Consider the following 12,783-nt stretch of genomic DNA (forward strand, 5'->3'; position numbering starts at 1 on the left):
CTGAGGAACGATGTTTCACAGCTCTTCCTGTACATGGATACTATTGATCTGGTAATCTTCCAAAAGAAAAGTTGTATTAACTTTTTTGCAATTGAGGCAAGTCAAGAACAGCTTCACTGAATACAGGAAGTTTGAAATTTAATTCAGCAGCACTCCTGTGCCACAAAAACCTGTTTCCCAAGGAAGGTCTGGTGGTGATTGGTGGAGGGCCTGATGAAGCAGGGGCCTACCAAGTAGCCATCTATAAGAGACATCCTGTTCATTAAAAGTCTTCATTTGTCACACACCCTGTTTAAGCAGGTATTTTCACTGCCTGAGGACCACAGTACACTCTCCTGTCCTCTATTTTCAGTTGAGAGGGAGAAAGTCAGGACATTCCATTCTCCTTTCTTCTTTGAAATGCTTGAAGAATGAAACAACTGTCTACAAAATGCTGTGGAACCGTAGTTTTCCAAAAAGTAATGTGTAGTAACTTATACAACAGGCAAGAAATCTGTTTGGTCCTGGCATCCCTGGTAGCTTTGGGCACTGTAAGCCAGGACATCAGATTGCAGCTCTTGTGTATATTGTTTACTGCTTGCAGAAATTAAAGCATCTGTCAGCTATCACATTCCCATTCTGAAGAGAGGAACAAGTTGAGGCATGGATGAAGAGATCTGTTCCAGTTTAGCTCTGAAGTTCTTTCTCTCTTGTATCAGCTACAACAACTTTTTTTCCCCTTCATATGATATTTCAAGCCTGTCTCTTCTGCTAGGAAAATGACAATGAAGAGAGAAAGCAAGTCCTCTTTTGTGTGTGAGTGATTTTGGGCAACTCTTACATAGGGGACGTTGGATTAATCTGAAACAGTTTGAAAATATTTTTTGTTCATATGCTGTGAATTTTAAATAAAAGAATTTAACAAACCAGTGTAACAAAGGAGGGTCTCTCCGGTACACTGGAGGTTTTTCTTTACTTTAGGTGGTATCATTTTGACTATACTAATCCCTGGCAATTGAAGGTCTCTGAGTAGAAACAATGTACTAGCAACATTAAGAAAAAAGTAGCTAATAAGAAGAAAACAAGTTCTCAAAACTTGTTTGCGTGAAGGAGACTTCAACTACTGGAACTTGTTTTCAATTCATCCTTCCAGAGAATTTATTCAGTTTTCAGGGATTGCTGTCCAGACCAAGCTGGACTCTTTACCTGACACTTGATGCTACACATTCATGAAAGACTTTCCCTGATAGCCTCAACAGGGTTAGGAAAACAGAACAATTTTTCTCTGACATAGTTTCAATACAATTGATGTTTTGCATTTGTAAAGCTAATTTTAAGTAGCAAAGAGCAGAGAATTACATGGGGTTTTTGTACATAGGGTGGTTGCTCCTGAAACTACTTGTTTAAAAGATGATAAAAGGAGTGTTGACCACTGCTGCCTGCCTGGAAGATTACTAAAAGTTATCCATAGCCTTAAAACTGGCCTTTCAGTGATGTGGCAGTTACTTGCAGTCTTTGGCAGGCAGTAAAATATTTTAGGTAGTGCATAAGTGAAATTACAGTTATTGCCCATGAAGAAAATAGAGCTGAGGATCACCATGTTCTTGGCATGGTGACACCCTGCAGTTGCCAGACACCACAGCTCTCCTCAAAGGGTTATCCCAATGGGGTAAGGGTTCAAAGGCATGAGGCATTTCCCTTGCATATTTTGGGACATAAACAGAGTATATGTGCAAATCCTGTGGCAGCTCCATTGTTTTCTCTTGCTGCAACATTTCCTAAAGTCAGAATGATGTTAAGTTGGCTTTTTAAAATTTATTTATTTTCTTACCTGAAGATCCTATGGCATTAAAACTGGACTGCCAGTGTAACAGATATGAACCACCTCCTCCCCCACCATTAGGAGTGATATCTTATTCCTGGGAGTAACTTCTGAACAGTAAGCTTGATTGTCCTTGCAGGACCAAGTCAATGGCTAGCCCTATGTGACCCCTCTGGAATGGCATTTGGAGAATATTCTGGTTTCCCAACAGGGATGCTGCAAGCAAGATGAGACTTACACGCCCAGCTCTGATGGTGATACACTGTTGCTCTGCAGCAGCTGATGCCTGGAATGCATTTCTATATTTGGGAGCCTTTTCTGTCTTTTGGGCATATTTCAGGTGTTCCAAGTCACAAAGCTCAGAGATCATCAGACAAGTCAGAAAACCTTTAGCCTTTCGCTGTGACTTACTAGTATTTCATATTCCCCTTCTATTCTTTTGGAACTGAGAGCTTCATCTTCGACTGAAAGTCTCAACAAACCTGACCTGGGTTGTTATGACTGTCCCTTTATCTGATGGACCTAAAGAAAAACATCTCACTGCAAACCGGGCCTGCAGCCCATTTCCTGATTGCGATGTGGGTTCTTGGGAGGATCACTTGTATAAAATTCACTGTCTTGATCAATAAGGACTCTTAAATTTAAAGAGTGGAAATAAGGCTGAAGATGGACTCACATAAGGAAACGGTATTTCTAAATACATTTTTAAAAATGTGCAAAAATAAAAAACCTTGTCATATATGGCTAGGATTCCAAGACTTAATTAAAAGTTGTTATTTGACGTGAGTATTACATGTTCCCCTACCATATGCCTACCTATTACCAGTAATGCAAGTTTACTGGAATATCTGGTCTATTCACATTTTGTGCAGTTCAGGTTCTGTAGGCAAGCTCATGTCTCCCCAGTGGGTTTCCTACATATTAAATGTCCTTTAAATAACTCAACTATAATTCCACCATTTAGGACATTTTCCCTGGGCTATCATCAAAGATGTCAGGGTCTGTGCTGGAACACCTTCTGTCTCTTGTGTCTGTTTGCACAGGACAAGCCTTTCTTCTGGTGTTAAAAGAGTCCATCAGTTGGCTACAAACTTGACTTATTTACATAATAGATCACTCAAGCTTGGAAAACCAAGCCTCTAGTTCATGCTTCTGGTCCTCAATTCCTTTTCTAGTGATGGCTTGTCTTGCTGACTTGCATTATAAAGTCTTTGCAGCAAAGAGTATACATTACTGTGCACAGCACCCAGTGGGGTTCTGGGACCCACCTAGAGATCCAGTAGGAATCCAGGATTCCTGGATCAGAGTGACAGCAGGAAAAAAAGAAGAAATAAAACAAGCCCAATGGTTAATGGGTGAAGGTAAGAAAAACATCAACACATAAAGGAGATGAACCAATTGTTTAGGAACTGGATTTTGACAGCTGAATTAAAAAATAAAACTCCTCCAGGAATTATCAACTAAAGCTACTCATTTAATTATGCAGCTGTGTCACACCATGGGCCTGAGGCACTTAATGCCATGTCTTCAAAAGTACCAGATCACAGCTGCCATTGAAAAACAAGAGAAAACTGTGAAGAATTCTGAAGAGCAAAAATTCAGTCAGGATTCTAAGAGGCATTCGTGAAGTTCCCTTCACACAGTGAGAAGCAATTCCTGTACCAAAGAGCTCAGCTCACATCATGCTAAAAGTGTGGGAAAGATAATAGCATAAATGAACACTGGAGTATGAGATATGGAAGAACTGCTGAAGTACCTTGCTTCAAATAATGCAAGAAATCATTGGCAGAGGCAAGAGTTTAACCCGGGGTAATTCTTCACACGCTCTAATGGCTGATTTCTTCCCTTGAGGAAATTCCCAGGGACACACTCTGCACCACTTACATTGCCTAGATGAATGCAGGATGCAAAGACATGGTCCCTATGCCTCTGTCCAGTAGTAACTGACTGCAAACTATTTCACTGAAGTGCTGTTGTTGCCTAGAGGGTAAGCTGTTACTGAAAACTTTTTATTTTAGTATGTTTCCTAGTACAGAGGTAGGTGTACATGACGACAATAACCTCTGCCTACAGAACTCATTCCATTTAGGTGTTCATGCTTTTTGCTGATAAAAGCATGAATCCACAAAGGGAAGCTTTGCTTGTATAGCTGCATTAGTAAAAATGTTCTAGTACAGAGTTGGTATAATTTAACAATCTTTTGCATGGAGGACTAAATGCATTTTCCTGGAAATGGAACAGCATGAACATGGTAGTGCTCTGCCAGATCCTCTAGACCAGTTACAATCTACGGCTTTTTGAAATTTCTTTCCCTGCAAATATTCTTTCTAAGTAATTAATGATATTTTAAAGTCATAATCCAAGACTCCAGTTGCTTGACCTTGCTGACCAAACTTGGCAACACATAACATGCTTTGTTCAGGAGTCCTAATTAAGCCCTGGATGTTCATTACATTGGAATACCTGGTAAAGCTCTACTTTATGTGACCTTAAACTCATTTTTTTTGCTGTTGGTTTTGCAAAATACCTTTGATTTTTCCTTATTCCCCCCTTGCTCCCCCCCATTGCTTGGCAGTGCTCTTGAAATCTCTGTTCTTTTCCCCCTGTGGCAGCAACAACAGGTTAAAGCATACGCCATGCAAGTCTTACTTTGAAATGGTTTTAATCCATGTGCATTTGTTGTATAAATTCTCTTTCTGTCTCCACTTATTACTCCCTACCTCTCCCCAGTACATTTTGCTGCCCCTGTGCACATCTGTCATACCAAGTCAGTCTTCTACTTTGAGTTTATAGTATTCTGGTGCTGGGTCCCACTTCTTAGTATCTTACACTACAGTCACATGCCACTTCAGCCTGCAAAGCCCCTATTTGTACAAGGCAATGAGCATGTTTTACCTTTGTAACATGCTGATCCAAGTGCTCTGAATGTCCTTCATCATTAATTTGACCATATCATTCATGCGTTATATTCTTGGATGTCTATAAACTTTTTTCCAACACACTGAGCTTCCCTGTTACTGCTTGTTTGCTTTTTTATAGTGAGACCATGATACGTTTGCAAGTAGACTACTGTCTATTCCTGACCATGCCTCCTTGGGACCTTTTTCTTCATCTGCACATTCCCAATGAAATCCATTACACTCATTCCTTTCTTAGCCATCAGGATCCCTGATTGCACATCCAGTCTTTCTTTGCCTTATGTGGACCACCAGCTGGGATTTGCATTACTTTTTGCCTTAGAATTCACATACTGTAGCAGTTAAAATACCCTACAGGGAAGGTGACGTGTTTTTCAGACTGCAGATTTTTTAAAATCGAGGCTCAGACTGGCAATGTCCACTGGGTGGCTCCAGACACTGCACCTTGCTTCTCCTCTAACTATACTTCTACCTACTCAGTGTCTACACTGCATGTTCTGACCTCAGAATCTTGTGTACACATGTGCATGTTTACCCTGCATGTTCTAGCCTCTCTATGTTCAGCACATGAAGAGTGGTTTGGTAGGGAAGAGCGAAGTCCTCTGATTTAAGGTGGAGACTAAATGACCACTGTAAAGCAATAAAATAAATTAATGCTGTTGCTTAGCTCTCTGCTTTCTCTTTGTAAATATACTCTAGGTTTGTAATTTCTTTCAAGATTGTGCACATGTAAGTTAACTCCACACAAGCTTGTCCTCCTCTTACAGAATTTCCATAATTTTATTTTTTCCATCCACCAGCTGCTATATGGACTAACTGCATGTAAGGAGCTGTTTCGCCAGTACTGCCCTGTGTTAGGGCTGGTGTTTAAGGAAAGAAAACCAAGCAGCCAACTCCAGCAAAGATAAGTATAACTAGGAAAGGAATGGAGGCTAGTCAGTGTTGTTTTAGCCCAGGCAACTATCTCACTTGGCATATGATTAAGATTTAATTTGAATGTAATGAAGTCAACAATTCCTACTCTTCATGCTATACTACAATTTGCTGCTTCAGGAAACCCTTGTCAGTTCTACTAGGCTTAAAAGAGGTATGAAGGTCTTAGATGGCTTTCCATATAGAGGGAGTGTGGATAATCCACGTGCAATGACATACATAAGATATATACATAAGATAATACATGGACGATGAAGAGATTTCCCCATCTTTCTAACAGTATCAGATGGAGAGTGATGTGCACTTTTTACCCTTGAAATGTTAAAGCCAAGGAGGCTCTGGGGTTTTGCACTTGAAAATCTTTCACCAGGTCTCATCTACTACAGCAGCAGATACCCAGCTTTGTACAAAATGTCCACTTTATTTAAAGGCTGCAATTACTGAAATTTCATTTTTCTTGCTGAACCTGACCCAGAGGTAGTAATTGACCCTTTCACAAGGTACTGCAGCATGTGATCTATTGTTAACCCATTTACTAACTGATGGTACTTTACAAGTGTTAGTTTGCCTAAAAGAGGTGCCCTTGAAAACCTGCTACTGTTCTTTATGAACATGTCTCTTAATCTATAGCATACTGACATGGATGAAGTGTCAGAATCACTAGAGGTGGAAATCCTTTGATCTATAGAGGCAGGGTTTTGGAATTTCTTTTATATATGGCTCTCAAATTAGGCAAATGGGTGTCTCTATCAAGGTCCATATATGGTACACATATTTAAGGAGAACATAGGTGAAGTGGAGGGAGTGTGTTTGAACTGAACAGTCAATCCTTTTCCCTATTTTATAAGATGCATAACAATCATTAAATAAATACAAGCTAGAAATGCATAGGAGATGTGAAAGATCCAGAGACTGCTTACTACTAAACACAGAACACCAGCATTAAAGCAACTGCTAAGGCACTGGCATGTCATTCTGCTATTTTAAGTATGAGCTGAATTTCAGAGCTGAAGTAGTAAACTGTGTTATTATTTTTAGTGTTGGTTTGTAGTTTCTTTTTCTTTTGTTGCATCTGAATATATTATACCATCTAAAAAACCCATGAAACCTATTGCCACTCAGCAACTCTTAGCTCATTGCTCTTCTGAGATCATCTTGCAAGTCCTGAGAAATTCTCTAATCACACTGCAGAGCAGGTTCCTTTCAAAATCTGAGATATCCTATTGTTGAGGTTTTATGCCTGGTTTTGTTTTGGTGTCTATTTTTCTAGGAAATGTATCACATACGAAATACATCCCGGCAAGGCCTTAATGGGAGGTAAAGGTTATGCTGTTTTGGAAACCATAGTCTTTAAGGGTTGCCAAATTGAAATCTACAGAGTTTCAGTATATAAGAACTGATATTGATCAGTCTTAGCTGAGAACCAGACAGAAGACTTGGAGATGAACAGCTGCTCCTGTGAGGGAAGGTTGATATTCCCTCACAAGGTGAGCAGAATTTGAAGATACTGAGTGGCTATGATGAGACATTCTAGGTAAAACCCAAAAATGCTGAATAAACAGTGCTCCTCATAATTTTCTCCAGCTGCTATCAGTGTGGAAGTTGCAAAACAGGATGCATTGTTCTCTGCACTAGCATAAGCTTCAGAAACCATTCATATCTCTCTGAAGGCTAAGACTGAAGGGAAATGGATGAGACCTTGCTAAGGAGAGGTTTATGACACCTCTGGTCCTGACTTGCACTATCTACTCTAGGGGAGGTCTGAGCTGGTTTCAACATCAGATGATCCTTCTTCTGAAGGATTGAAGACTGCAGTCACATCTGTCTTATGTGCTCTCTGTCCCTCTGTCATGCAAAGACTATTAGTGACAGTCCAAGACAGACTGAATTATATTCAGAGTTACCGGCCTGATACATGCTAAGTTTTTATCCTGGAAAGAAGATGCAGGATACAAACATTGGCATCAGAAAGAAATGAAAGAATGGGCACTGGAAAGAGAGAAGATGCTAAAGGTACAGCAGCTGCAACAACCTCAGCTGAACCACGAGCCTGCATTTGCCAGACTCTTCCATGAGTAGAGACTTTAGTGTAGACTCCATCTAGCACCACAGATCTGTGAAATGCTCATAATCTATTAATAACATCTATTAATAAGATTTTATATTCTTCATATCAATTCTGCTTGGTGACACTTTTCTTCTCAGGGCCCAACTCAGACTCTTTAACAACACTCAAATCTGAGTATTTACCTGGAGAGATTCAATTGCAGTAATGGAAGAAGAGGACAATTCTGCCAGCTTTGGAGTTCTACTGCATTTTGGATCTGCTTCTACTTACATTAAGACTTCTGTCTAATACCCGATAAGCAGACTTAGGTCAAGCACAGTAGAACAACAGAGAGCCTTGCACAATCAAGGCACATTTTGCCTGAGAGAGGTGGTGACATCTCTCTTCCTCCAGCACTGGTCATTTCCCTTGTATGCTTCCATACAGCATCTATTTTGGTCCTCCAGGTCCTTTTCTTGGATAGAAGCTGTGCATCTTCTGCAGTTTCTCTCACAGGCATCTTTCAGTTCAGCAGTTTTTTAAAATACTTTCCAAGGATTTTGTTTGAAGAACAGCAGCACTCTGAGATGGGAGCTGCTGGGAGGGAGGGAGATTTTGTGGGCATTTACTACCTGCTCTCATCAGCAAGGCAGCAGCAACCAGTAAAGACGTGCTTGTCCCACGAAAGAGCTATGGTCCAAAGCACAGAGCTTCCCCTCCCATCATTAACACTGGAACTCTCCCTCTGTGCTGGCCTATCACAGAAAAGTTTTCTCCTAGAGGTGACACATCTGTGGCTCATAACCAGCATGCCCAAGGGTGAAGCACTTCAGAACCCCAAAGGGCTTTTGTAAATGTTAGAACCTTGGATATGCTGACAATTGAACAGGCCTGAACAAAGAACAAGGGATACATGTATACCTTGGCTGCTGTCCAGCATTGCTTCACCCCCAAGAGCTGCCACACTGCCAAAATGCACAAGTGTCTCTTATCTGTGCATTTTGGGAATCCAGAATCCACTGGCCTAAGCTGCCTGCCTGGCCCACATGCCCAAAAAGGCTGCTCTGTTAAAGCAATAATTTTTCACCCCTTGGAGTTACTGGGTTGCTCCTCATCCAAGGTGAACAGATGCACTGTTGATTACTGAAGGGATATGCCACTTCGCTGAAGATTTATTTCAGTGGGTTTCTTCACTCCAGGAATCACAACGAGTTCAGTTCTGGTATTTCATGACAGTGTCCATTGTCAAGTATGGAGATATGTTGTCATGGAGTATTTCTTGTTTCCATGATACACAAAAGCTTCAGAACAATGAACTTCAGAAGCTTCAGAACTCTTCACCTTTTGTAGTAAATACAGGCCAACAGCACATCCTATAATTTAACCTACTAAAACAAGATAATTTTGGGGTCATTTAAAACGCTGTGAAGGAACTGCAGGCTTTGGTTGGGCTGCTCTGCTCTATGAATACTGCCTGTTAATACCCAGATGTCAAATGCCAACTTTCCATTCACTACTGCGAACAAACTAGATTGTCATGTGGTAAAAAATAACCATGGGAGGCATGCAACACATTCCAGGATTTGTTTCACCAGGTTTGTGATTTGGAGAATAAGTTTAAGGGAAGGAAAAAAAATTTCACTAATCTTTCACTCATTTACTATCATTTACCCCACATCTAAGGTAGGTGTAGAAAAGAGATCACTTTTGCACTGTGTAACACTGTGAAAGAAACTCGGAAATGTCTACTTCCCTCTAACATTGACCCCAGATCTTTAGAAGAACATAAAGATCCTAAATAGCTTTAAAGTTTCTCTGTTCTTTCTAAGTACAGTTTGTGTCAGGAGATATCCAAAATCCAATGGCTTCACTCTGACATTGATACAATGCTACCACCAATCTTCCAGCCAAGTTTCAAACATTTAATAATGTCATCCCACTACTGCCAGATCTCCAACCCACTTAAAACTCAATGAATACTGAATAAGGAGTTCAGTCTTCTTGTTAAGCCTACTGGACCAACCACTTTTTTAAAGAAATGCAAGAGACAAAGGATTTTTACATGGGGCATCTTGTCTTATTCTGAAGATTGAAGACAGGAAAGCAGGAGTGCTGGAAATCCAGGACCAAACTTAATTTAGCTCTTTTGATTCCTCTATTTTCACTTCACGTTCTTGGAAACAAAGGCTGTTTCTAGTGTTCATATATTTCAAAATCTCTAAACATATTAAAATAATCCCAATTGTCAAATCATCATTCTGCCTGTAATCCACCGTTACACCATTTGTATGCCTGCATCTTGTCCTCATCTTGCACTCCCTGGTTTTTAACTTGTAGGTACATCATGTACTTCTAGGTCCTCTTGTTGTTAATTATCAGCATAATGGTAGTATTAAATTATTTGTATTGCATTAATTGTTCTGCTTTATTCCTGTTCTTGTGATGTTGATATTTTTTCCCTTGCTTAGCCTGAAGTGCAGCGAATTGCTGAGTAATGTAAGCACTCTTCTTCAAAATGGTTTTGCAGACAAAAGAGCTCATTAAAACATTGCACTTACTCATGTCTAAGTTGCATCATGTACACATGTCCTTGCAAACTACAAGCTTAAGTATATGATTTCTTGTATCATGATGTCATGGAAGCCTAATAAATAAGAATCAGTCTTTACATCCATGCATTTTTACTGCCTCAGTTGAAATTAAACAATTCCCACACAAAGGAGAACTGGGTACACTAGCTTAAGAATAAACACTACAAGCATGTTTACATCTTGCAAAACATATGATTTTAGTGGGAAAAATCACTTAAAACTGAATTAGAGAAAGAAATACTCTACCAAAACATTTTTGTTAAGTGAAAGACCTTTAAGACCACCTAAAACCCACTGCTAGCTCTCCTGTTTCTCCAAGGTAGACATATTTGCCTTTCTGGACAGAACAGACCTACATGAACCCACATCCTCATTTAGGAGTGTTAGTCTGGTCTCAAAACACCACTTCCTTCAGTTTTCTGTTCCAAACATCACAGTTCATTCAGCTTGTCAGACTTATTGTTTACAGTGGACCTGCAAACAAAGATAGCTATTTCTCTTGTACTACAGCTATTCATGTAGTAAAAGTAGAGATGGAACCTTTCTGAGTGCTTCAGTGTATGTAGAAGAAATGGTGCTCTCTATGCTGGTGATGGGATGTTCTGCTTCAAGGGGAAGGGAATGACTGCATGTTCTTCTTTGTTAAAGAAGGGTAAGGGGCACTGGCTGCCAGCAGCTGCCAGACTGTAAGGACCGAAACTCGGCTGTCAGCAGGAAGGAGTTTGATGGGATTGAACAGCAGGCCTTGGGCAACAGGGGCTGAGAGAAATCGCATCACCTGAGGACCAGACACTTCATCACAGGACCTGTTAATATTTTGCTATGCTGATTGTTCTGTCTCCCTCAGCAAGACATAGAAAGACTTTGTGATGATGTTATCAGACCATGTAGAACCCCCTTTGTTCTCCTCCACCTATGTGGTCCTAGCTAAGGGATAATATTAAGCACTTTTGTAACTGTAGCAGAAAATTGTGTAATCCTCTAGTTAGCATAATCCATCCCCTAGTTAGCATAACCCATCCTCCTCATTAACATGTCCTGCCTTCAAGACCCTTAAACTGTGAGACGCATGTTCAATAAATATTCCAGTTTCTAGCCCCGAATTGGGATTGATTAGTTATTGACCTCCTACACTGGACATTGAACATCATGAATAAGCTTCACCCTGCTCCTAGAGTAAATACAAAAGACTTCATGTATTTTCCAGCATGTATGTCACAAAAACTCCTCATAGACATATTGATGCTGCAGCTGCTCTGTGCTGGGATTTACGATGCAGTGTGGCTCTAATGAATGTGCAACATCCACAGCACAATGGTCATACAGTCCCCTGGCATCAACACTATGGTTGGTCTTGCAGTAGTTTCCTACCGTCCTGGTGAACCAGCTTAGTCTGTCCTCTGTCACCCTCATTGGAAGGGTTTGGGCTTTTTCACAGGGTTCCTTTGGATAGTACATAGTGGACTTCCAAAGGGCCATCGAGCCCCTTCAATGTGAACAAATGAACTGTAATCCTCCCTTCTGATTCTCTCCTGGGAATGCAGAGGGAAAATGCAGTACACAGGCAGCAAAACAATACTTTCAGGATGAGTCCTTCTACTTCACTCCTCTGACATGTCTTTCTTCTTCTTCTTCCCCTTTCTACAGCTCTTTACCTTCTCAGCCTATTTTGATGGGCTCTGGATGAGTCATGTTGTCATGGATGTAAATTGCAAATAGACTAATGACCTCAACCTCTACTGTCTCATCTCTACAGTTCAGATGTAACACCTTCTCATTTAAATTAAAATACTTTTTTACTGTCTTTGGAATTCCCCTTAGAAAGACAACAAGGAAGTTAAGCATGTTAGCAAGGCTGTCACACAAACATCCCTTCAACTCAGGGGCAAGCAGTTGACTTATTGACAGATAGGTGGTCACAGGAGAAGAGAGCTCTGTTACTTTCAAATATTCAAACATTTGATTTCATGGTTGCATTTAAGGAAGAAAAAAAAGCAAACCATAGGGACAAGGTTTTACACAGTCGTTCATCTTGCATTTTGGACTAATTAAGCAAAGCAGGTTTCATTGTGATCAGTGGTGGTAGTCCTATAGTTGAAACTAGGCACTATCTCATGTGTTTTGCTGAATGGGGTCAGAACACTTAGCACCTTGCAGCATTCCATACTATGTACCTATTTCTGAAGTACGATCAATATATTTTTTCATCTATGACATTAATTTATGAAGTAAAATATCATGTAGAATAGAAAATCAAAAAAAATCTTTCTTGCCTTATGTTACCACAGATGTAAAAGAACAATAGGTATTCTTAGATCAATTTCAATTAATAGCAATCACAGGTCAGAGACCAGTAGCATGAAGCAATTCTAACATTCATGCCGATCTACCACTTCCACAGAGAAGTCATTTAGCCTCATCCAAGCTTAGGGTGGATCTGCTTGTGTGCATCCCCAAAGAAACATTCTCACTGATTTTTTAAAAAAAATTCAT

General features: G+C 40.2%; 1 protein-coding gene across 4 annotated transcripts in view; it reads right to left on the minus strand.

Annotated features, from left to right (window-relative positions):
• Positions 1–12,783, minus strand: part of PALM2AKAP2 (PALM2 and AKAP2 fusion) — a 264,728-nt gene that overhangs the window by 187,996 nt on the left and 63,949 nt on the right. The window lies entirely within an intron of this gene.

This window comes from Manacus candei, unplaced genomic scaffold (assembly GCF_025592945.1).
Source record: "Manacus candei isolate 608988 ecotype Guabito, Panama unplaced genomic scaffold, ASM2559294v1 h1tg000027l, whole genome shotgun sequence".
In the NCBI taxonomy this organism is placed as follows: Eukaryota; Metazoa; Chordata; class Aves; order Passeriformes; family Pipridae; genus Manacus; species Manacus candei.